At 44.8% G+C, this 25,311-nt stretch overlaps 1 protein-coding gene across 18 annotated transcripts in view; it reads right to left on the bottom strand.

Moving 5' to 3' along the window:
* Positions 1–25,311, bottom strand: part of LOC141579336 (uncharacterized) — a 150,204-nt gene that overhangs the window by 109,724 nt on the left and 15,169 nt on the right. For 12 of the 18 annotated variants that reach the window (XR_012510511.1, XR_012510510.1, XM_074374518.1 and 9 more), the window contains 2 exons: positions 18,891–19,050; positions 15,121–15,840 (listed from right to left, as the gene is read on the bottom strand). The gene's annotated coding sequence lies outside the window, so the exon portion shown is untranslated. Of the gene's footprint in view, positions 1–2,073; positions 2,206–10,941; positions 11,022–13,945; positions 14,365–15,120; positions 15,841–18,890; positions 19,051–21,938; positions 25,255–25,311 lie in introns of those variants that run through there. The other 6 variants (XM_074374513.1, XM_074374510.1, XM_074374509.1 and 3 more) reach the window with 5 other exon arrangements.

The raw sequence follows: 25,311 nt of genomic DNA on the forward strand, positions 1-25,311 counted from the left end.
CACCAGTAACTCCATTTAAAGACTTTTTTTTTTCAAGAAATGGAGAATTAAATAAAAAAGATGGAGGAATACAGAATTTTTTTAGAGACTCAACTCAGATTAAAGATGGGGGAAAATATCCATTTCTCAAAGGAAATCTTGAGAACTATGTAAACCGGATCTGAGTTGTCTAATCTTTTAACATTATTCATGAATTCCTATTACCAAGTCTTAAAACTGCCTGATAACCCACAGTGGTGATACTGATCATAACAGCTGCCAACACGGATCGAGCTCCGGCTAGGAATGCTCTGTTCGGCCATCTCGGCCCCTGTGGCCTCACCAGGCTGAAAACACTAAATTTTGTCATTCATAAGCCTCTCGTGTAAGTCCTCCCTTTATGCTCCTCACTCTCCCCTCACCAGCCCCTCTGAGGGAAGCACTGTTATCATCTTCCCCACCCCGAAGATAAGGCCACTGAGGCACAGAGACTAAACCTACTCCAGGTCACATCGGCATTAAGGACGTCTATATTTCTGCTGTTTTACTATTGACAAAGGAATCTGAGATATCAATTCAAGGGAGAATGTTAAATAATCAAGTCTGTAAGGTCTTCACCTCAAAGAGCAGATAGTACAGATTCCTGATGTAGGATGAGGCTGCCGCCACAAACTGACTCAGCTTGAAATTAATATCCAAGATGAAGCAGCGGATACACGTAAATATTCACGATTGTCAACTCCGCTCACGGGTCTGGGCCCTTCACTATCTGAACGGGGGTGAAATCCCCACCCCTGTCAGGGATGGAAGCGTGGCTCTTCCCAGTGTCACCCAGGCTTCACGGGCTGTATCCCCCCACAGGCTGTCCTCAACGATTAAAAATCTCTCAAGATTTTTACACCATGCAAAACTGAAAGACATTTCTGCAGATGGAGCACTTTCTCAGGCTTAAAAATTTTTTGCTTACACTCAGCAAGGGGGAAAATAACACATGACTCTGCAAAGTCTCTGAGCCTCACCACTCACAGGAGTAGAATGGCCTCAGCAGAAGATGACTCTTCACGGATGAGAACAAAATAAATCCGCCCCCAACCACAGGCACTCCCAGAGAAAGCGCTCAGCAGTCTTCTGCACACTCATGGTAGTGCAGCCCTCAACACCATCTATTTCCAGAACACTTCATCACCCCAGGAGAACACCCTTGTCACTAGCTGTCACTCCCCAACCCCCCTCCACAAAGCCCCTTGCAACCATCACCTGCTCTCTGCCTCTGCATGTGCCTATTCTGAGCATTTCAGATCACTGAAGTCAACAATATGTGGCCGTTTGTGTCTGCTTCCTTTCACTTAACGTGCTGTTATGAAGGCTCGTCCATGTTGAAGTGGTATCAGGTTCTCTCTTTTTTTTTTTTTTGAAAGTGTTAAAGTTTATTAGAAGTTGGTAAGTACTATCAATAAGAGTAGAGAGGAGCATAAGTGATTGGGTTTCAAAGGGAAAAGGGCGGGTTGAGCAGTCAGGGTGGACTTCCCAGAGCTGGTGGCCTTTTTCATATTCCCCTTTATTTATTTTTTCTTTTTTATTCACTCTTACATCTGAATAATGTTCCACTACATGGAGATACTACATTCTGTTCATCCATTCAGCAGCTATGTACGGACGAGGTCCAGAAGAATGAGTGTAAGAGGTGACTTGGCAGGGATGGCATTTAAGCAATGGGCAAGATGTGCTTTGAAAAAAAAAAAACCAACAAACAGAGGCACAAGGAAATTCAGCACGTTTCTGAGAAAGTGCATGCTTGCTTCACGATGACTGCCGTGCAGGGCTGGGGGGGTGGGGAGTGACAGGAGTCACAATGAGGGAGTCACCTGAGAATTTTCCCCATGCAAGCAGCTCAGCCATTTCTCCTCCTTCTTCCTGTATTTTAGAGCCATTTTTGATAGGTTATCTATTTCAAGTAACAGTACTTTGTTACACATCTGATCATCTGCATCAGATCACCTTACCTCCAAGGCACAGAAAGTCATTCACTGACTGGAGCAGCTCCAAGACATAACGGTGATGGATCAGGGAGTCCTGCAGCATCCCGGCCTGCAGGCACAAACCCCCACATGTTCCATGGTGATGTCCAGAAAGTAAAATGCATGGAAATATCTCACTGCTTGTGCACGATATCTGCCTCCAAATTGCCCCAAAATCATGCTGGCAAAGCACTACTGAGCCCTCTCACTACAAAAAAAAAAAAAAAAAAAAAAAAAAAAGTTAGAGAGAGAACAGAAAAGAAAAGAATAAAACTAAGAACGCAAATTTAGGGTCTTCCATTGAATACCAGCAAGCATCACTGCCAGTATCTCAGCTGAAATGTTCCTGTCTTCAAAAACCACTGCCCAGTTACATTGCAAACGTGATAGACATATATGTATTCCACATAGATGATATTACAGTAGGAATTTTCTTTTCGAAATTTCCAGTTGCAACATTAACACAAGAGAGTTTATGTTTCAGCTTTAAAAATGTCAATTAACTTCCACTTTCTTAATTTTGAACCTATTATTATTTTATAAATGTTGCTATGCTGCAAATTATAAACCAACTGTTTGGATTCTGCCACCAAGAACTTTATGACTTCACTATTTCAGAGCAAGATTTAATGATGCTTTGAGAAGTGGGTCCTGGGGCGCTCACTAACAGCTCTTTAAATACTGACAAGGATGTGCTATTTAAGTAATGCAAAGGCTCTAACTCTACATTAACTCAGAAACCAAAGAAACTACACCAAAGCCTTACTTTATCATTTTTAAATTTTGCTATTCTTTTGAATATTATATTTCTTAAAAGATAAGATTTTTTTTGAGAAAGACAGCAGCTGTATTAAATTTCCTCTCACCAAGAAAGCAATCTTTATCAAGAATATATACCCCTATGGAAATCCAAAAGACGGGACGTTTCTAGCTAATTGAATATGCAGATCTCAACACAAGCCTAAATCCTATCAGATCTCACTCGGACGAGCTCAACAAAGTCCTGGGCTACCCTGAAACTTAGCTCATCTTTTCCAAATGTTCGCTGAGCTAAGATCATCACACAAGGCAGGGAAGAAGAGAAAAGTCCACCTGGCTGCATCCGTTTTCTTCCAGCCACAAGCTGCCGCTAGGGGGTCCCCGTTAATAAGCCCTCCCCATGAGGAAATCCGGCATCCACACTGCCCCTGCCGTCCCCAAGCAGCCCCGACGCCCCTCTCCCACTGGTGGCACCCCAGCCTGTCAATGGTCTTCTAATGATCCTCCCAGTTGGTGGAACTCTCCCCCTCTTCCCCGCTCCACACACACACACACACACACACACACACACACACACACACACACACGGAGCCAGGACAGCCTTCCCAAAGCACAAATTTGATTACGTAACCCCCACTTCAAACCCTTCAGAGGCTCCCTGGTAGAGTTCTAGCCCCACCCGCGACACTGCTCGTCCAGCCTCACCTCAGTACCCAGGTCCCCAATGACCTCAGGTGCCCCCTGACCTGCTGCTACTTCCCACTTGCCTCCAGGCTCATTTTGACGGTTTGTCAAGGAAGCCTTCCTTCCCTCAAACCTCTGCACTTTGGGTTAGGTGCCCCTGCTGTGTTCTTAGAACATTCTACGCTAAGACAACTTCTGACACTGCTAAGCTCTCAAGAAGCAATACATTTTGCTTACTACTGTGAGTCCACCCTCTCTCCCCTGGACACTCAGAATTGCATGTGTTATGAATAAATGAATGAAGGGGTGGGTCTCAAAGGGACGGGCAGAGCTACTCTCGCCCACCCGGACCCCTTCTTTCTGTAGAACATCAGAAGCAAAACCAGGAGTACCTCTCCTGAGGGTCACTTTCTGCTGACACCCTTCACTGCCTCTTCTGTGTCAGTTGTAGTAAGAAACCAAGCTCCTCCAAAGCCCTCCATCCCTAGGCCCACTCCAGGGTCCTTCCAAGCAGGGGCACCCTCCACCCTGGACCACACAGTGCACTCTCCCCGAGTCCCCACCCCACAAGCCTCCAGGCCACTACCCGGGCTGCTCCTGCCACCTGAGTCACCCTCTTGATTCCTTCTCCTGGCTGAATCTTACTCTGCCCTCATAACTGAATGTAGAGCCCATTTCTTCAAGGAAGCCCTCTCTGATGATGTCCTTTAGCTCTTGGCTGGGCTCCCTCTACAGCAGGACTGCTTGGCGACCAACAGGTGTTTGTCCACCTGCTCCTAGGAGACCATGACCTCTTGGAGGCCACGTGGGAAAAAGGAGTGAGACAACAAGAGGGGTGGGAAGAGCAAAAAGCAAAATCACAGCCCAAGTCCCAGATTCAAGGATCCTGTCTCAGAAGAAAAGAATAAAATGTTTCATACGTATGTCATTTGGCTATGAGTTTTGTGGCTCATGGAAAGCAAGAGGTTGGTGTTCTAGTCTAAAATCCAAGTTACATGCAAAGAAATGTACATATTCATATCCAAAGGAAACCAGAGCTGCTCAACAACAGTTTGCAGTTAAAATCAAAGGGACTTTGATAAAGGCAATCTCTCTCTCTCTCTCTCTTTTATTTTATTTTTTTTTTTTGTATCATATAGTTGTAGAAGTATATGTGTAACTAAGTGATGGCTACAGCCTATGATTCTGCACTGGAGTGTTTGGGGCTGAGGAAGCCCAGATTACATGCACTGTGTAAATACAATCACACCAACACACTGACAGGCACCCTAGTGGCTGAGCTGAATTTCCAAAGCAGACAACCTTACGTTGCAAGACAGCTCTCATTAGAAAGTAAGGAATGCGATATTCTGTATTCAATTACATACGTTATATGGGCCATTAAGCGATAGTGCATCTTGTCTAATGAAACCCCAAAATAAATTGTTAACATCGATTTTCTCCTTCTGAACCTTCTTTGCTAACTTTGGATATCAAACCCTCACTCCATACGGAAAGCTCAGATCTACGCTGCAGCAGGTTACATCCCGTGGAAGAAAGCCTATCAAGGGAGAACTGGAGAGTTTCCCTTCAGAAGCTGCTAAGTCTGGTTTTGCACCTGTACTTCATTTGCAACCACGTCAGCATCAAAGGAGTAAGACATTACCTCTGTGGGGCGAAAATCACTGCGGTGCTTCTGAACCATTAAAGAACACTGAGCTTTGTGAAACAGTCCTGAGGCACTTAAATCGTACTCTTTGTGAAAGGCTCCAAAACTGACCCAATTCACCAATCCAGGTACAACAGGGAGGTACCGGAATTAGTAGATAAAACATGCCCTTGAAGTCTGACAAGGCCCTGCTTGAATCCTGCTACAGCATTGACTAGCCGCTAAACGGACTAATTCCTTAACCCCTCTGAGAAGGCTTCCCAATCTGCAAAAGGGGGCTGCCACCGCCCACCTGGGAGACATGGATGTGAATGCAACACGCAAGTAGTGCGGCCGACTGGTACCTGACACGAGGCCTGGCTAGTTTCCCTCCGCTGCCCTTCTCCCCATTTAAACTTGCATTGTTCCCCCTGGTAAGGGTCAAGCCCCCGGACCAGACTGCCCGATTCTTCTGTGTATCCCCGGATACATGCCTTACATTTAGGAGGCCAGAAAAAGGACTATCTCCTCCAACGTTGCTATCAATGTTCTTAAGAGTCTGGGTTCTTTTAACTCTATTTTACAGGGAGACTATTCCAGAACTGTCCAACCACCATTCTCCATTTTTGCTCCTCTCCCAGCGCCCGTCCCTTCTCACCTCAAATCTTCTGTCTGCTGGCCTTTTGTTCGTGGGAAAGAGAGTCCGCTAGGATGGAGACTCCCTAGGCCTCTGTCCCTCCCTCACAGCTGAGAGTGTCTACCTTCTCCCCACTCCCCACTCCGACTCCATTTTCCAAGGAGGTTCCCCTCCCGGACCATGCAGCCTCTGCATCATCCCAAGACGCGCAGGTGTGGCCACAACCCTCCCTTCAGATTTCTTCCTGGGTGGCCCTGCCCACCCCCAGGACCCTTAAGGATAAATGCCATTGCTCTGAAAATCCCAAACGCCACTGACTGACACACCAAAGCTGCATGGTCTGGGCTTTCCTCCAACCCAGGCACAGCCCTGCCCCGACTCAGCCTCAGTCTGCACCTCTCGAGATGAGCTCATCCACCTGCACGGCTGTGAACACCAGCTAAGAATGACGACTCCCAACGTGTATCTGTGGTCCGGCTCCTTCACCTGAGCCCCAGGGCAATAGAACCGAGTGCCTCTTTGAAGTCCTAACTTGGATGACAAATGGAATCTTAAAAATGCCTCATGTCCACCATTTACTCTAGAGTTTGATTCCTGGCAGGTACCTCCCAGGCTCCCGATTTTAGTAACAGACCCAGAACCCACCTAGGTGTTTGAGGTCACATTCAATTTCCCCTGTTCCTCCCCCCGGCCCTGCCCTGGAATCAGTCCTGTCATTTCTATCGCTAAGCCAGTCTGAAGTCTGGTTCTGCAAGGACCACGGATGGAACCCCACAAGCTCATAGCAAGGTGCAGTGCGTCACAGTCCTCCGAAGAGAGCTCCCTGGAGGGGGAGGCATCTCCTGCCGCTGGTCACCTCAGAAGGCACTGGATTCTCACAAAGGAGGCCCAGGAGAAGGGACTCAAGGTTCTCCTGTGGTCTGAACTTTGAAGGGCCCGAGGTTTTGGGCAGTTCCTTGTTAGCAGACACACCTGCCAGTGAGCAGATGAGGATGGGGGAACCCAGGCAAGGCTGTACTCACTCCGCCACCTGGGCTATCGGGAGCCACGGGAAAGGCCTGTGTCCAAGGCACAGCCCAGCCTTCACAGATCCCAGCCTGCATTTGCCAACCCAGATAGCTTAGACACCTACTTGCTACTCTTACTTCTGTTCTGTTCCCCCCCAGAATGTGATGGACTCTTTCAGAAAGTCTGTCCTGTCTCAAGCGAGACCAAGTCAGTGAATGATGAAGTGTCCAAAATTGGACCAGAGCATGAAAGGAGAAACAAGGTCTCATGACCAGCATGACGGTGGTGGCCAAACACTTTCCCGGGTGAGATGAACCAGGGTGTGGTTGAGAATGCAAAGTCACTTCACGGCTGACTGGGGTGTTGGAGAGTCACTACCGCAAACTAACGACAAGGCCGTCAGTGGTGGACGTCAGCTGCAACAGACATGGAGTCAGCTATTTACTGCCAACATGGGTTAATAGTAAAGGCTGGTACAGGGAGGCCTGCATGTCTGCTGAGGCAAACCACAGACACGGATCTGAATGCCCACTGGCTGGAGCAGAGAGGAAGCTACGGTCCCCTTTAGCGGTCCCTGTGTCCACCAGATCCAAGTGAGCCAGCTACTTAGGAGAAGACCATGTTGTTCTGATACTCAGAAAAACCAGCCTCGTAAAGGGAAAATAAGAGTGGCATGGAGTTTAGACCCGCTCCCGCCTCTCTATGAAGGCAAAGTAAAGTAAATGGCACGGGGAAGGTGAATGCAAAAACAAAAAACAAAAAACATAAAACCGGTGACTGCTTCCTCCAACGGCATCCCCTGCAGCTTCTCATCTCCGAGCCTGCCACTTTCTCACCAGTGACCACCGTCCAGGAAGCTCCGTCACTCACGTCACACAGCGACAGCCCGGAACCGCGTGCCAAGCACGTTTGTGTGAAAGCCAGAATCAAGGAAGATGCTGCAGATTTTGACTTTCCAAGTTTAAATTCTCCATGAAAAAAATCCTTCAGCAGCCGCCTAAATCAATTCGCATCTCACTTCTTCAAAACAATCAAACAAATTTAATAAGGGTGCATTTGTCACCAAACATAAGGAGGACCAAACTGGTTCCTCAAAGCAAGGATTTTAACAGGTATCAAACACCAGTGGGTGATGTGCTAACAAAGCAAAAATTCCAAAAAAATAGAAAATAAAAAGATGACTAGGATAATATATGGATCAAGGCAACTGTTAAGGTTTTTGCTTTTTAAAGCGATGGGGACATCACGGAGGACAATCTGGCTATTTCCAATGCAGGGTGTGCACTGTCCACTTTTCAGACGCAACAACATGCTCACAGGGCGGTACAAGATAGAAAGGGAAATAGAAAAAGGAAAAGAGGAACAGCGAAAATTAGAAACACATGAGAACAAAAATAACTGACAGCAATTACAAGAATTTAGGTGAGTTTGGTGAGGACAGGGATGAGGGGACGGTGAGACCCACCCTCACCTATTGTTCCAGGGAAGGCAGGGGCCTGAGGCGAGCGGCGCTGCCGGGGACCCCAACGTGGTCAGCGCCCTAAACCTAAACTTCACCTAGATGCATGTAGACAGCTTTTGAGCTACAAAATGTGGTCGCATTTCAAGCTGGACAATTTTACTCACTCCCACCAAGAGTAACAGGAGAGAATTAGGCTCTGTTCCTGCACCAAAGCATTGTTTAAAAAAGTAATGACTGTGGAATAGTAAAAGCAACAATGGAGTAAAAGTGACTGGAGGAGAGCGTACTTGAACCGAGCTCACTGGCCGCGTTAACTCACTGACGTTCAGATGCTGGCTGAGCCCTTATGGTACCAAAACAGACAGACCCACCAGGAGGGAGGTTTAATGCGCTATTGTATTTTGATGCCGAGAGCCATGCCTGGTACACGAGGTTCTGGGTAAACAATGGTGACAGTGTCAACCACTATGGGCTAAGCACACAACCAGCTACTCCGCCAAATCCCAAGGACACACTTCAAAAGGCAAAAACAAGCTGGCATTCTCTGGTGGGTCTGCAGACTCAGAGCCAAGCAGTTGCTGAGCAAACATATCACGAGTGCCTCCTGTGACAAAAGAGGAGGCACTGGCCTGGGGGCTGGGGCAGGGCTCCAGGCTTCCACTGCTCACCCACCATTCTGTCCAGGGTGAGAAGGTGGTCCCTGCTTACGTTGCACCGATGCACCTACATTCACTGACGCCTGGGGACTGAGCAGGAGGTGACAGGTGACGGGAATGGAGCCAGCCTGGGAGTGGCACGGTGCTGGCATCTGTGCCCTCAGGTTTACCCAGACCACTACATCTGCCAGCTCATCTACAAGAAACAGAAGGGGAGAAAGCCGTGTAGTTCACAGGGCCCTGCGAGGAAAAGTACAAGTCATGGCCTCGATATGCCTCGCCCCTTCCTTAAGCCATAGAGTTATGTCCGGGGAGGAAGTGAAAATTCATCCAGAGCCCGCCAGGCACCACAAGCAGTTGTGACTCGGGTCCCCTGTGCCTGTCACTCACAGGACTGGTCTGGACTATCTTTTTGTCAATTCTCTGGCATCTTCTCCTCCAACTTACCAACAACCAGAAAGTAGAATCTGATTTTAGACTCACAGAGAATCGCAGAACACCTCCTCCAATTCGGGCCCGACAGCACGTGCCAGGTCCTCCGACCGTCACCTGTGGGACCGCCATTAGCCCTCTCCAGAGTCAAGGCCCGAGTCCGTAGGCCGGGGGGACACAGATTCCCACAATCTCCCCAGCAAAGGGGGACCACCTCTCGGCAAAGGCATCTCACCCTCTTCTGCTCGAGGGATATCTCAATAGATACACAGGGAAACAGAGCAGAAGTTGGGGGGGTAGGCAGCCCAGAAGAACTCGTCTGCACTTCCAAGGCAAAGTGGGTCCGTTGACCTAATCACAGGGACAAAGTGAGGACGAATCTTTCCCTGCTGTGCCCCATACTCCATGACACGCCTTTCCCTGCGTAAGGAGCTCATTTGGAAGCCCCTGGCAGTGTTTCTGTTGTTCTAAATTGGCATGGTGGTTGTCAGGCAGGGAGAGAGGTCCTGAGCCGTGCAGGTGCTGGACCTGGGAGGCAGGAGACACTGGCTCCACCCCCAGCTCAACCAGCGCCTCATTCTGCATCTCAGGATTCAGCATGACATCTATAAGCACAGGGATGAGACTGTCCCAGGAGAGGCTGTCCAACAGGAATGAAATGTGAGCCATGTAAAGAAAGTTTCCCAGTTGCCACATTTAAAGAGGTAACCCCCCCAAAAAAACCCCTAGAAACTTATTTTAAGAACATATCTTACTTATTCTACTGTATGTAAAATACTATCATTTTGACATGTAATCAATAAAGAAAGTAACAAGATAGTTTGCATTCTTTTTACTAGACAAGTCTCAGCGTCTGATGTGCATTTGACCTAGAGCACATCTCAGCTCAGAGCAGCCTCCTCCCCAGCTCTCCTAGCATCAGTGTCTTTGGCTACTCTATTGGACAGCAACTCCAGGGGTCACACCAGGGTAATTGGCTGAAAAGCGGGAGTAAGTTTCCATAATAACCCTAAAAGAATCTCTCTGAAACAAAGGCGGATTCACTTTTAAATGTCTGAAAACCGGCGGGTTGCTCCTCCCTTACGCCTTGGCTACAAGACAGCCCTCCTCCTTGCTGATAACTTTCTGGATGTAGGGAAGCAACCCTTCACACAGCCAGGGTGGCCGGGCATCCAGGTAGAATTTCCTGCCCTCTGTGTCCAGTCCCACGAAGTCCTCCTTCTCAAACAGGTTTTAGAGCAGGAGGATCTTGTCCCCAGACTTGTCGGATGCACAGTCCAGCCACTTGGACTTGAGCATGATGAAGAGAGACTCAGTGAAGTCCTCGATCCTCTTCTCCACCACCCTGCAGTCCTCGTAAATTGAAGGCCACGTCGGTGCGCGGCTGCTCGGTCACCTCCCCATGCAGCACAAAGACAAACAGCTGAGAGTCATTAAGCATGGTGCCATACAGCTCCTCTGCACGTGGAGCTTCTCGAAGGTCTTGGCCAAGAGGCAGTCGGTAATGGTGACAAGGCCCACGACCTTGTCGTGGGTCTGGAAGCCGCTCCACCCATTCTCGGGCGCATAGTGGTGACTTTAGTGGATACAGAGTGCCCACTGCTAGCCGCACGGGCTGATCTGCCTCACCAAGGAGATTCGCTTATAGATGCACAACAAATTCTGCTCTGAGATGATCCCCACGGGTTGGACCACCACGGGGAGAGTCTGGTGGTCCTCAGCACACTGCACGTACTCAGGGATGTTCATGTTGCAGGCCCTGACGAGAGGGAAGAGTAGACCGAGGTACATACTGTGCTGCGGGCTGCGGGCCTCACTGGGTTGCGGTGACCTGGTGTGTACCAGTCAGAAGGCAGGGGAAGCCCAAGCAAAGCCGTGGGTACAGTTTGTCCTCAGCGTCTGCACATGGCTACCGCAGCTCAGATCACATTACGCAGCTTTTGGTCTAGGCCTCCGGCCTCTGCAGAAAAGGGTCATTTCTTGTTTTCTGTTTCCAAGCACCTAGCCAGGCCCTGATGCAAAGTCAGTGCTCAAAACTGCTGAATAAAGGAATGAATAAAGGAACTGCTTCCAAACCCCTCAGCAGGATATAATGCAAAGAAACACAGTAGGATCAAAAGACCTGGATTTCATCTCCAATTTATTTGAACTCCTAAGCTGCAGAATACTTGATAAGAAAACTTGCTTTAGGGAGGAGGGTACAGTTCAGTGGTAGAGCACATGCTTAGCATGTATGAGGTCCTGGGTTGAATCCTCAGTACCTCATTTAAAAAAGATCAAACAAATAAATAAACCTATTTACCCCCCTCAAAAATATTCTTTGAATTCCAAATTCAAGAAAAAAAAAAACACCTTGGAATTGACACAACATTGTAAACATGAGTATACTTCAAATAAAAAAAAATCCTTGCCTTACAAGAATATATCTGGATTATGGACGTTTACAAATGTAAAATGCCTAGGGTCCCACCTGCATAAGAAGAAGGAACTGTACAAATTTACTATCCCTCATTTATGTGCTATATTTCCTTTGGGGGGTTTATAATCTCTCAGAGCTAATTTTCTCAGATTAAAAAAAAGAAGGAAACATTACCGGATTCTCCATACTGCTGAAGAATCAGATAAACCTATGATAGCATCTGACCCACAGAGTTTTCTCAATAAATGCTTGTTGAATGAATGAATAAACAAGCAAAGTGAATGCTGCTCCCTGCCACAGAGCATCATGATGGTCCTGCCTGGAAATCCCAAGCCCACGTTTCACCCGACTCTACACTAACCATGGGTGACCTGGGCAGGCCTGTGTGCTCCTCTTAACCCCAGTTTAATCATGAATAGAAATGAGGGCAATAACACAAACCTCAAAGGGTTAGTGAGTCATTACTGAATTGTATCCCAACTTTGCAAGATGGAATCTTTAAAGAAATTTGGGCAAAAAGTCCGTAGGCCCTCTCCATATTATCTCTTACAACTACATGGGAATCTACATTATATCTCAAAATAAAAAGTCTAATTTATTAAAGAGGCTATTGAGGTTAAACGAGCTCACTGTCTCAAATAAGGAACACACAGTAGAAATTGGTCAATGCCCAGCCCATGAGATACACTCAGTAAACATTCCCACTGTGCCCACTGGTCCCTCCAACTTCAGAGCACGATGATGTGTCCTCATGGCCAGAGGCCTCTGCACCTGAAACTAACAAAGCTAATGGTCCCCACTTTCAAGAGCCCTTGCCACCACCGTAGGCCTAATTTTGTTCTTGTAAATTTTTCTTTTTATTAAATAGAAAAACGTAATTGCATAGCCTTCAGGTCACCAAAACCTGACTACAGAGATCATGATGGCAGCCCTTCTTCGTGAAACAATAAAATGAAAAGCCATTTCCACAAGATTTCTGTGTAAATCTACTAGGGAACTTCATCCTGGACTGAGAGGAAGAGGACTGGGGAGGAGGGGGCAATCTGCAGAACACAGACCCATGGGCCACCTGTCCCACGATGGACTTTAGACCCAACACTCACCCTCAAGGAACTTCAAAATAGACACAGAGTGCTGTGGACAAGATTATTTTTTTTTTTAAAGAAATCCCAGATTCTCTCGCAGGTTTTGTTTCTACCGAGAAACAAATATCTTATGTGTATAAAGTTTCACAAAAGACTTAAATTGTTATCACCCCAACTTGACGCATTAAGAAACTGATGGAGAGAAGTTTATCACATTGTGCAAAATTAGAGAGAGGCAAAAAAAAAAAAAAAAGATTAGAGAGAGGCCACGTCGGACACCGTATTTAACCCAAGCCCCTGTTCCAGTGCTCACACTAGAAAGTGGGATATACTGCCCCTTTCCTGCCCTCTCCCTGCAATAAATCTCTGAAGACACATTCTCTGCCACCTGGAATCACAATCACTTCAATTTTCCACAAAGAGCTATGTCACATTTTGGATGTGTCAAAATCTATATGTTGAATGGGAGGAGAGATTTGTATTTTCTGTTTCTCAAAGGAAACATGGCTTAAAAGAAACTGAAAAGCACTTTTCTAGTCTATGTCTTCATTGTGCAGAGAAGGAAACGGAGGCTCAGAAGAGATGAGGAAAGGGCCTTATTAACAAATATTGCCTCAGCGCAGCACCAAGCCAGCCTTGGGCACTTCTGGGGGAGGATCTGGAAGGCCCAGGAGAATGAGTCTTAGAAAACGGAAAGAGAAGAAGCATACAAGGCCCCGTCTCTACACCACCATACCATGAAGTTCCACCAAATTACCCAGTATGGGTGCAGCCAACATTAAGGTGGGATAAACAGGTTATAGAAACCTGGAAGTCTCAACCATAGTGGAAATTCCAACATTTACTTTGTTTTTTTTCCCAGTTCAAGCATCAGCTCAGTGGGCACTCTGTACCAGGCACTACACGAGGCCTGGGGTTCTCCCAAATACACAACTCTTATATCACGTGAGCAAACCACACACAGGCCCACCAGAAGGAAAATGCCCACAGATAAGGTGGAATTAATGAAACTGAAAGCAGCCAACCAGCATATATTACTAGCAAAAACGGTGATGCTAGAAATAGACTCATGGACATAGAAAGCAAACTGTGGTTAGCAGGCAGGAAAAGGGGGATTAACAGATACACGTTAATAAATATAAAATAAATGACAAGGACCTACTATATAGCACAGGGAACTATATTCAATTTCTTGTAATGAGTTGTACTAAAAACAATCTAAAAGATATATAGATACATATGCATATGTTTATAACTGAATCTCTGCTGTACATCTGAAACTAACATTCTAAATTGACTACACTTCAATAAAAAATAATTTTAAAAAATATGTAAAAATAAAAGCAACGCCATTTAGAAAAAATAAAAGAATACTCTGATCCCATTAGCTGTAGGTGCTGGAGAATTCTGGTTACAAACACCAAGTCCACTGGATCACTCCAGCACTGGCTGTCACTCTTTCTGACCATCAGAGAGTCACTTGGCTTCATTGAGTTTCTTTTCTCTTCTGTGAAAGGCTTCAGTTTGCAACTAACGATGTATAGAATCTCATCATTCACAAACCCAACAATTAATGAGGACTTCCCATGGGCCAGGCTCTGGAAATATGAAAATATAGGGTCCGAGATATTTTCATGGGTAGAAGAAATTTATGCCATAAAGACATTAATTCTTCTTGCTTTGATAGACTGATTCAATACAATTCTGTTTAGATTTCCTACCAGATTTTTTATGGGTAACAAGATAATTTATGGTCAGGAACAACCAAGAATCTTCTTAAGAATCAGCACTGGGAAGGTGTGTATAGGTCAATCATTTCCACTGGTCTTTCTGAAGTGATGAAAACGTTCTGGAATATTAATGGTTGCACCACTGTGAATATGCTAAAGCTGCTGAATTGTAGCATTTAAGTGGGTGGACTTCATGGTGTGTGAACAATATCACAATAAAGACGTTAAATGAAAAAATATTTCTTGACAATTATTTTTCCCTCTATACAACTAGTCTGCCCCACAATTTAAGAAGAACCAAAAAACCAAAACAAACAAAATTTTGCCAGGAGCTCTTTAGGACTGCAATGTCCCTGAGTCTCCAACGCCTCTGGTGGTGCTGTTCCTGTTAACAGACCCTAGCTGGGCTGGGCTAGTTAGGGACTGTAACTATCTTTTTAAGATCGACGGTCACACGTTTCACCCTGGGAGAGGGAAAGATGGAGGATGTCACAGCCTCATGCCTTCAGCTCATTTTTAACTGAATCAAGCCTTGCTTTCAACACTGTAATCCCTATCACTATAAAAACAGTGACATCATCAAGCACCGCCATCATAACACGTGAAAGTGTTCAAGGTACTTACCTGGGGCAGAAACACTGAGGGAGGAGACGGAAGCTCGCTCAGCACTGACGCTCCCTTTTCCCGACTCCACCAGGAGAAGCTGGGGTTCACAGCCGGAGGCTCTCAGCCCGGGGAGCAGCGCCCACACCACTGAGCTGGCCCCCAGGGAGAGGGGAAGGGAGACGAGGGCAGCCCAGGGGTCGCGGGGCAGGGAAAGCCGGGGGGGGGGACGCGGGCTGTAGCCCCTCTCGGAGGCCAGCCCCAGCCCCAGGCGCCCGCCCCCGTCCGGGTCCGCAGACCCCGCCCGCCCGGGACACAGCCCGCCTAGGGGCGGGGACGGGCCGGCGCCCGATGAGAGGCAGCTCGGGAGGAGAGGACTCGCGGGCGGGAGAGGGGAAGGGGACGCCAGCCGCGGACTGAGGGGAGCCCGGCTGGGGCGAGAGGCGGCAGGTGCACACTTGGCCCTGGACAGCTGTGGCCGGGGCGCCAGGGCAGGAGCCAAAGTCCTACCGGGCGAAAGAGCTGAGAAGCCTTTGGGGCTGATGACCGGTTCGGAGTTGCAGCTTCCAACCCTCGGTCCAGCTGGCACAGACTGCGCATGCGCAGGAGGGCCAGCGATCCTCTCTGGGTTCTGCAAGAGAAGGTGGGGAAGCGAGGGACGGAGAAGATGGGAGGAGGATGGGAGAAGGGGAAAAGTGGAGGGAGAGACATGGACAGGAGGAGCAGAGAGAAGGCAGGGATCTGGAGGGTGGAGGAGAGTAGCAGTGATGGAGAGAAATAGTTTTAACTCTGGGGGCATCCTGAAGGAGGCAGCAGTCCTGCCTCTGCACACTTCTCTAACCCTTCAAGCCCGCAGCTCATATTTTACCTCCCTGGCCCAGCCCTCCACCCAAGGCCTCTGCAGGACCCCTACGGGTATCACACCCGTTGCCCCAAAGTGGAGCTGGGTTTCCTTTTGCTCTGGGAACCAAGCACCCGCAGGTATTGTCGCTCAGAACTACCTTGGAAAGAGTACATATTCCCCTTTTACACGCTGGGACACAGGCAGGCAAGATCTCTGCCTTACCTCCACTGTCCCAGGTGTTGTGCTGGCGGGGAGCGGGAGGTACAAGGTCAGATCCCAAAAGGAGCATACTGCCTGAGTTTTGGTGCATAGTCCCCATCCTTCCTGGGTAAACCACTCCCCACCCTCGGGGAACCATCAAGGGCACACAGTATGTCCCTGGGTGTGGGATAGCTGCCCTCAATTCCAGTGCCCAGCTTGCTAGGAAGATAGGAGTGTTACTGAGTCCAAATTCATTCTCCTTAATGCAGGACAGGCCAGTAAGTTGGGAGACCAGGTGTTGGGGCATGGAATAGCAACTTTCTGTAGACCTAGATGGCAAACTAATGTCCTGGAAAACCATCTCCCCAAGTCAGATTTCAGTCTCCTTTCCTACGAGCTTGGTTTTTGCAATCTTCTTGATGTAGTAATTCTTTGTTGTTAGAATCCTTTGTTCTTGCAGCTATCTGCCTGGGTCAGATCCCTGTAAACCTCCAACAAAACAAACGTTATTTTCTATTATGTAACTTGTTATCTTTATATGAATGGAAAAGTGTTAAAAATCCTTAAAGGACAGAGCATTCAAAATAGGCTCTCCTGTATATTTTAGGCTCTAGGCAACATTGTTTTACAAGCAAGATGAAGCCTAGGAGACAGAGCACAGGGTTAAGTCAAAGGAACAGATCTAATATGGAGTCAGATTTGTTCTTTTCTATTACCAGGGCAGAAGACACTTGAGGATTTAAATCCCTTTAAGTTAAAAATAAGTAATACTTTAAAGGAATTTACATACATAGGTCGGAATGTGCATAGCATATCTGGAAAACACACAAAGGATTGTAAACAGTGGCATCTCCAGGGAGGGCTGAAAGAAGAGAGGATGAGGGAAAACTTCTTTCACTTGTGTATTTTTGTGCTCTGTTTGAAATTTTTTAACCACATGCATGTATTTCTTTTTCAGTTAAAAAAATGTGTAATTGAGCAAAGGAGTAGCAAGCTCAGCAAATACAGCAGCCATGGAATCACTGAGCCATCACTTTTGATTTCAGCCAGGAAGCATTCATTGACTCTCTCCTATGTGCCCAGTGCTGTTTTAAGACTTCTTTTATTATTTTTCATAAAATAATTTAGTGCTATTCCTCACCCCTGCCCATGGCTGGTGGAAAACCAACTGAGTTTTTATTGAGTTGTTTTCCAAGAAGTAGAGATCAGTTATAAACAGAACACATCTTCAGGGCAAAACAGGCGGAGTGGTTTTCCAGCAGGCCAGATAGCTATGAAGGATTTTCAACAGAGGCACACAGAGCCTGAGAGAGAAAGCCTCCAGGACCCTACAAAAAGCTGCCCAAACTGCCTTCTCCATGGCACTACTGAAATAGGAAAGAAAAAATCTGACTCCATATTAGATCTGTTCCTATGACTTTAACCCTGTGCCCTGTTTCCTAGGCTTAGTCTTGTTGGTTCTGCACCTTTTGTAAAACAATGTTGCCTAGAGCCTGAAATATACAGGAGACCCTATTCTCAAGGCTCTGACTTTGAAGGATATTAACACTTTTCTATTCACATAAAGATAACAAGTTACAGAATAAAAAACAACATTTGTTTGTTGGAGGTTTACACGGATGTGACCCAGGTGAAGAGCTGCAAGAACAAAGGATTCTAACAACAAAGAATTCATACACCAAGTTTGCAACAACCAAGCATTCCCACTTCCCATTTTTAATATAAGAAGAGCCTGAAATCTGACTTGGGGTGATGGTTCCCCAGGACATTATTCTACCATTTCTCAGCTGGCTTTCCAAATTAAAGTCGCTATTTCTTGCCCCCAAAACCTGGTCTCCTGATTTATTGGCCTGTAATGCACGAGCAGAACAAGCCTGGACTCGGAAACACAGACATTGAAAGTACCCATTTGGTATATTAAATGACCTGCTTATACTCATCTTCCTGACGTTTTATTCTCTTGACCACTCCTGCTATGTTTATGAAAAACCTGTCATGTGGACACATTTCCACCTCTAGCCACTACCCTTCCAGGTAAGAACTGATGCCAAGAAGGCAATGGAAGTTGCTAGAAGGTATTACCTGGACAAAATAGAGCAGAAGTGGGTTCTGGCTGATGTTCAGGAGCAGGCTGGAACACCTGACAAGATGTTATAAGTATGGATAGACAGCTGGGCACCAAAGGAGAAGCTTCTAAACTTCCATGAGGGACTTATTGGATAGGAAGGAAAAGTCCCAGACTATAGCTCGGATCCCACCACGAGCTTCCTGGGCGAGTCTGGGCAAGTAATTTAAAATTTCTAGGCCCGTGCTGTCCAACATGGAGCCACCAGCAACATGCAGGATTATGAAGTTATTCTGTAGCCAGACAGAATTATAAAAAGACATTTTATTGCAAAGGCCCAGCAGGTATAATATTTAAAAACGTTATTGTTTATCTTGATCTAAAGAGTTATTTTTCTATGTGTAGGTTTCTGTGGTTTGTAAGGCCTGTGACTAATGATTCCGTTACAGTGAAGTATTTTGAAATTATAAGTTACTGGACACAGTACCCTCATATCACAGTTGAAAAAAACTGATCCACATAAGCAAGGTGATCTGACTTATTAGTTATGAGCAGGGGCTCTGGGGCCAGCCTGCCTGAGTATAAATTCTCACTCTGCCTCCAGGGGGTTCTGTGTGAATCTTGGACAAATTATTGTTGTTTTTGTTGTCGTTGTTATTATTTGTGCCTCTTTTTCCTTACCTTTTAAGTAGCGAGGAATATGTAGACTCTATCTCCTACTGTGTTGGCAGGATTAAATGAGTAAACGTCTGTGCTGCCCACTTCCCTGGGTTTCAGCATTCTCCAGGCAATCAGTGCCAAACTCAGAGGCATTCTCCACTGTCTTCGTCAGTCTGGGATGCTGTAACAAATTACCGTGGGTCGGGTGGCTTAAACAACCAGCATATTCCTTATGGTTTGGAGGCTGAGACTTTCAAGGTCAATGTATCCTTGAGAGGATTGCCAGCTCGAAGATGGCTGTCTTCCCAATATCTTCATATCCCAGAGAGCAGAGAGAAGCAAGCACTCTGGGGGCTTGTATAAGAATTCTAATCCCATTCATGAGGGCTCTACTCTCATGACCTCATTTTATCCTACTAATCACCTCCCAAAGGCCCCACCTCCCAATACCATCACCCTGGTAGATGGGGTTTCGACATATGGATTTTGAGGGGTTGCAAACATTCAGTCCACACATCGGCTAAGTCTCCCCAACATGCAGTCATCAAACCTGTAGCTAATTTCAAAGTAATATTTATGTCTCTCTGCCCATTTCCATTCCTACATCCACTATCACTGAAGCCCTGTTACATTTTATTCCTTATTTTTCTGGTAGAGATTTAATTGATTCATCTAACTCCAATGCTCCCCTCGCTCCAGTCTGCTTAACAGCCATGCCAGGTAGGTCTTCCTTAAAACACCTTCCCACTTCACCTGGTTGTTTTTTAGTTGTAAATGTCAGAATCCTCTCCACACCCCATCCTATACCTTTAATCCGTTACACTACGGCTCACTATGTTATTTTCCTCCTACCAATGTAAGAAATTTCCATAAGCTTAAGAGCTTAAACCAGCACAGATTTATCAGCTTATGGCTGTGGAGGTCAGAGATCCAACACAGTTCTCATTGGGCTAAATTCAAGGTAGCACAAGGGTTCCTTCCTTCTAGAGGGTCTAGAAGAGAATGTTTCCTTGTTGTTGCTGTTTTTTTCCAGTTTCCAGAGGTCACCCACCTTCCTTAGCTTGTGCCCCACGACTTCCTCCATTTTCATGGTCAGCAGCCTTTCTGAACATTGCTCTATGGCTACAACTCCCTCTGATTTTAAACTCAGCTGGGAAATGTCCTCCATTTCAAGGACCCCTGTGATTACATTCGGCCCACCTGGACAATCCAGGCTACTCACCCTATTGTCTCATCTCAGGATCCCCTTGTCCCATCCCATTCAGGCATTATGAATGTGGCTGTGACACTCACCTTGTGTAACATTTCCTCTCATGAGCATTTTATGGTTCAAGGCACATATGAATGACTTTTTGGTTTTCTTCCTTAGCCTTTCTACATTCAGTATGTCTGGTGAGATTATATGAATCCTTTTTATTTGTCCCCCTGCACTAATCTTTAATAATGTATCATGGGTTTAAAATGCTAACTGATAGACAATTTAGAAGACAGAAATCCTCTAAGATTTTTGTCCTAAAATATCTGTCATGCATTTTGCCATGTACAGTAACATGTCACAGGTGGCTACCCTGTGGCCGGGGAGGGACATGATTCTGCCATCACACTCCCCTCTTTCTCACCAATGTGCTGATCACCTAACCAAGGACCTATGCTCCCCGCTTCGCTCACTTCCTCCTCCTTTCCATTGACTACCCTGTTCCCATCGCTTCCTTCATTCAGCACATCAGGATTTCATGACCACATTCTTCTCTAAATGGAATGGGTATCTTGAATCTAATGTCTGACAACTGTTCTTACTGTATATGCACACACTGACCTGCACATAACCCCGTCCAGCTCTTTATTTTCCTAGAATCTCCCAGAGGAATCAGTTCCATGATGGTGGTGATGATGATGATGATACTGACAATGATGACAGGGACCTCTCAAGGATTCTGATAAAGAGGGAATCAATAAAGGGAGGGAATCATTGCAAAATTGCCCCAGAGACAGGCTTAAAAGTAAATAACTGCTATAGTGTTTAATGAAATTGACTAATATTTAACTATTTTTAAAACTTTATATCACTGAATTTAAAATTTTAACGGGAATTCTCATTCACCAGTAACCAAGATTCAACTCTAGGACCAAAGTCTAAGGATTTCAATCTTCTAACAAATTGTCCACTAGCCTTTTAAACACGTGATCCTTTTAAAAAGCTTAGTGCTGGGCTGAAAATAAGCAGGATTCATATAATCTCACCAGACACAGTGAATGTGGAAAGACTAAGGAAGAAAAACAAAAAGCCATTCATAACGTCTTGAACTTCACGTTGCTCACAGGAGAAAATGTTAGCCAAGGTGAGCGTCACATCAACATGACACTTGAGTGGGATGGGGAAGCTGATCTTCCTCATCAGACATTTATCCTGATTTGTTAGATGCCAACACAGTTTCCTCATTGGATTTGCTTCTAACAAGTATGGAAGAATTTACGTTCTACCAAAAGCAGTCTAAACATTTTCCCCTGCTGTCAGGTCTCTGGACTGAATGTCCCCAGAAGAAGGACATGAATATGTTTCATAGGGAATTCTTCCTGAGAAGCAACAGGATTTTCGAGGGAAGAACTGCAGGCCCCCCATGGAGGGCTGGAGGAGGGCTAGAGGGGGCACTGGAAAAACAGCAGGAGTGAGTTCAGATACTACCGCTCAGGTTGCCAAAGACTGCATTGCTATCTCTGAGGATATGACATTCTCCCAAAAGTTCCATGAGTGAAGGTACCTGTGAACACTAAGCAGGTTGTTAAGAAAGAGCAGCACATAATTTGGGTCATAGCTCAATTACAGTATGTTTTGTTATTTGGAAAATAATTAGCCCATTTTCCTTTGAAACTGCAGCAGTAGCAATAGAAATAAAAAAGGCTGAGCCATCTTGGAGACAACAATCAATAAACAATTCTAAATCTGCAGGATTCCTTGACGATATGCAAGCAGTGAGCTAGATGTGTGCTGCAGATACCTCTTACTGCAGGGCTCACTCCTGCAAAGCATAGAACTAGTTTTCTCAGCAGACAGACGGAACCAAGTCAAGATTCCAAATCTTGAGAGATTTACTATATGGCAGGAAAGATCACAAAGTACATCCAGCCAAATATGAATAAATGTAATCAAATATTATCAAATGTGATTGGAGCACAGATGAAACAGAAATTCCTTTCACCTGGGATCTAGAGAGACTTCTTCAGAAAATGTGGCTTTGGAGATGGCCAAAGACATGGGTGGAAATTTGGCAGAACAGGATGTAAGGAATTTTAAAACTGATTCTAAAATTCATATAAAAATTCAAAGGATCCCAAATATCCAAAACAATTTTGAACAAGAAAAACAAAGTTGGAAGACTTGCACTATCTGATTTTCAGCCTTTTTTTTTTTTTTTTTTAACTACAGTAATCAGAAAGTATGGTGTTGGTGTAAAACAGGAAAATAGAATAATGGAGCAGAATAGAATGTTCAGAACTAAACCAACACTTATATAGACAATTGATTCTCAAAAAGGATGCAGTGGAGGAAGGATCTTTTCAACAAGTAGTGCTGGAAGAATTAGATAGTGAAATGCAAAAAAAAAAAAAATGAACTTTGATCCACACCTCACAAAATATACAAAAATTAAGTCACAATGGATCATAGATCTTAATAGGAAATCTAAAACTATAAAACAGCTAGGAGAAAAAGCATAGGCTTAAGCTTTATGACCTTGGGTTTGGCAAAAATTTCTTTGCTATGACACCAAAAGTATAATGTATTTTAAAAAGAAACTGATAGAGTGAACTTTATCAAAATGAAGACTCTTCAAAGCTGTTCTAAACACTGCTAAGCAAATGAAAAGACAAGCCATAGACAGAAGCTATTTGCAGATCATATATCTGATAAAGGTCTCTCTTTGTATCTGATCCAGAATAAAGAGGTGTCAAAACTCAATAATAATGCAAACACCTGAATGAATGAATGAGGCCAGAAAACACACTTCAGTAAAGATATCCAGATGGATAAAAAGCATATGAAAAGATGCTGATTAAAGATGCCATTAATCATCAGAGAAATGCTTTTAAAAACCAAAGTGAGATACTAGTACACATACATACAAGAATGAATACGATTAGAAAGACCGACCTTACAAAGTGCTGGTAAGGAAGTAGAGCAACCAGAGCTGATACACACCACAAGGAATTTACAATAGTACAATCATTTTGGAAAAGTCTTTTACAGTTTCTTTAAAAAAGGTAAATACCTATCTACCATATAACCCAGATATTCCTCATCTGGTGCTTTAGAAAAGAAAAGCATATGTCCATATAAAGACTTGTAACCAAATATTCACTGCAATTTTATTTATAATAGCTCAAGTTGTAAATAACCCATGCATCCATCAAAAAGTAAATGGAGAAACAAATGATGGTCTATCCAAACACTGCTCACAACAAACTCTTCAGGAAAAACTCAGCACTAAACAATACTCTGCTATAAGAAAAATAAGCTATTAATACAGCAACACAGATGACTCTCAAAATAATTACACTGAATGAAAGAAGTCAGACAACATAGAGTAGATACTGCATTAATCCATTCATACAAGGATCTTGAAAATGCAGACCAATATGTTGTGATGGAAAGCAGATCAATGGTTTCCAGGGGAAGAGATGGGGAGGGAGGGAGGGACAACAAATGGCAGGAGAGAAGCTTTGTGGGTGATGGGTATGTTCACTCTCTTGAATGTGGTCATGGTTTCTTGGGGATATACTTATGTCAAAACGTATTAGCTGTACACTTTATACGTGTGAAAATTACTTTGCCAAGTATACCTCAAAGCTGTTTTAAGAAAAAAGGCACTTCAGTCCTGATCCACCTCAGCGCCTGATTGGAGCGACATGATCAGTCCCTCACCCTGTTTGCCTAACAGGAAGGTAGAAAACCTCTCACGGAAAATAACATATGGATTTTTCATTTGCAATGTCTGCCATGTAATAAAGAATTTCAAGACATGCAACATGTCAAGACTATATAACGGATAATATGAGAATAAGAAACATTAGACAAAGGATGCAAACCCCCAGGTGATGTAGGCTTCAGAGTTACCAATAAAGGCTATAAAATACTTTTAATATATTCAAGAAAATAAGGAAATTATGGGAGAATAGACAACAGGGTAAAGACTTTCACCAGAGAAATATACTGGAATGTATTTTTAAGAGAAATCAAACAGATACTCTAGAACTGAAGCTTTCAGCTCAGGAAACAGGTAAACAGAGCTAATTAGGATCGCTTTTAAGTAAAACTTTCAGTAATGCCGGGTAAAATACAACAACAAATGTAACACAGAGCTAACTATGGAAAGAGAAGTTCCCAGGTGACAATACAAAGAGGACACTTAAAGCCCAGAGTGGTAATCTTGTGAGCTGATGCCACCACACCCTGGAGGGAAGGGGTTTTAATCTGCACATAAATAGAGATACAATGTCCATTTAGGAAAAAGGGTCCATACCAGATGTAGAAGACTCTTCCTTTATATCTATATAGTCAGAGACAGAGATGTAAAGTGGCAGCAGAGGTCACAGTGACACAGGGCCCTGGGCCAAGGAGTGTGAACACCTCTGCAAGCTGGGAAAGGTAGGAAGACGAATCCCTCCCTAGAGCCTCGGTGTGGAACGTAGCCTTGGCCACACGTTGGTTTTAGCCCACTGACAATGACTTTGCACTTCTGCACAATAGAACAGTGAGATGATGAATGTGTATTGCTTTAAGCCCCTGAGTCTGTGGTCCTTTGTTACAACAGCAAAAGGAAAGAAACTCAGGAACCAACATGAACATGAACCCCAAGCTGCCTGCTGTGCTGGCAAGAAGTTCTTTGTCTCTGAACCTGGGGGAGTCTCCTGTCTTCTGGCAGCATCCACAAACTACCTCATGCTAACTTGACAGCTTGCAGAGGGTTAAATCTTAACCCTGCACAGTTCTTGATATTTAGTTAATAAAAATGATGGTGTCATCATGGGTATTTTTCCATCTTTTAAATACCCTTCAGTCTTCTAATAAAGCTACCTCTATTTGAGAGACAGTGTAAATAGTTTTCAAACTTCATAATAAATAACTGTGGTTTTATTTGGTTACTTAAATTATGAGTAATAATATTCACATTAGTAAAAGTTATTAAAATCAACATTGTTTAATGAAAATATCATTTCTTTTTGCATGAACATGTATTAACTACAATAAATGTTCCATGCTTTGTTCTACGATTTACTGTTAGAGCCTTAAAGCATAATATTTTCCTCAAATGATATTATGGCAAAGGGATTTCTTTTGGTGGAACAGTTCCTGCATCAAATCTGGTGCATGGCTCAGGCCACTGGGAACCTAGAGATGATAGATATTAGGAGGCATTTTAAACACAAAATGATTTTTAAAGGAATT

Source organism: Camelus bactrianus, chromosome 12 (genome assembly GCF_048773025.1).
Source record: "Camelus bactrianus isolate YW-2024 breed Bactrian camel chromosome 12, ASM4877302v1, whole genome shotgun sequence".
Taxonomy (NCBI): Eukaryota; Metazoa; Chordata; class Mammalia; order Artiodactyla; family Camelidae; genus Camelus; species Camelus bactrianus.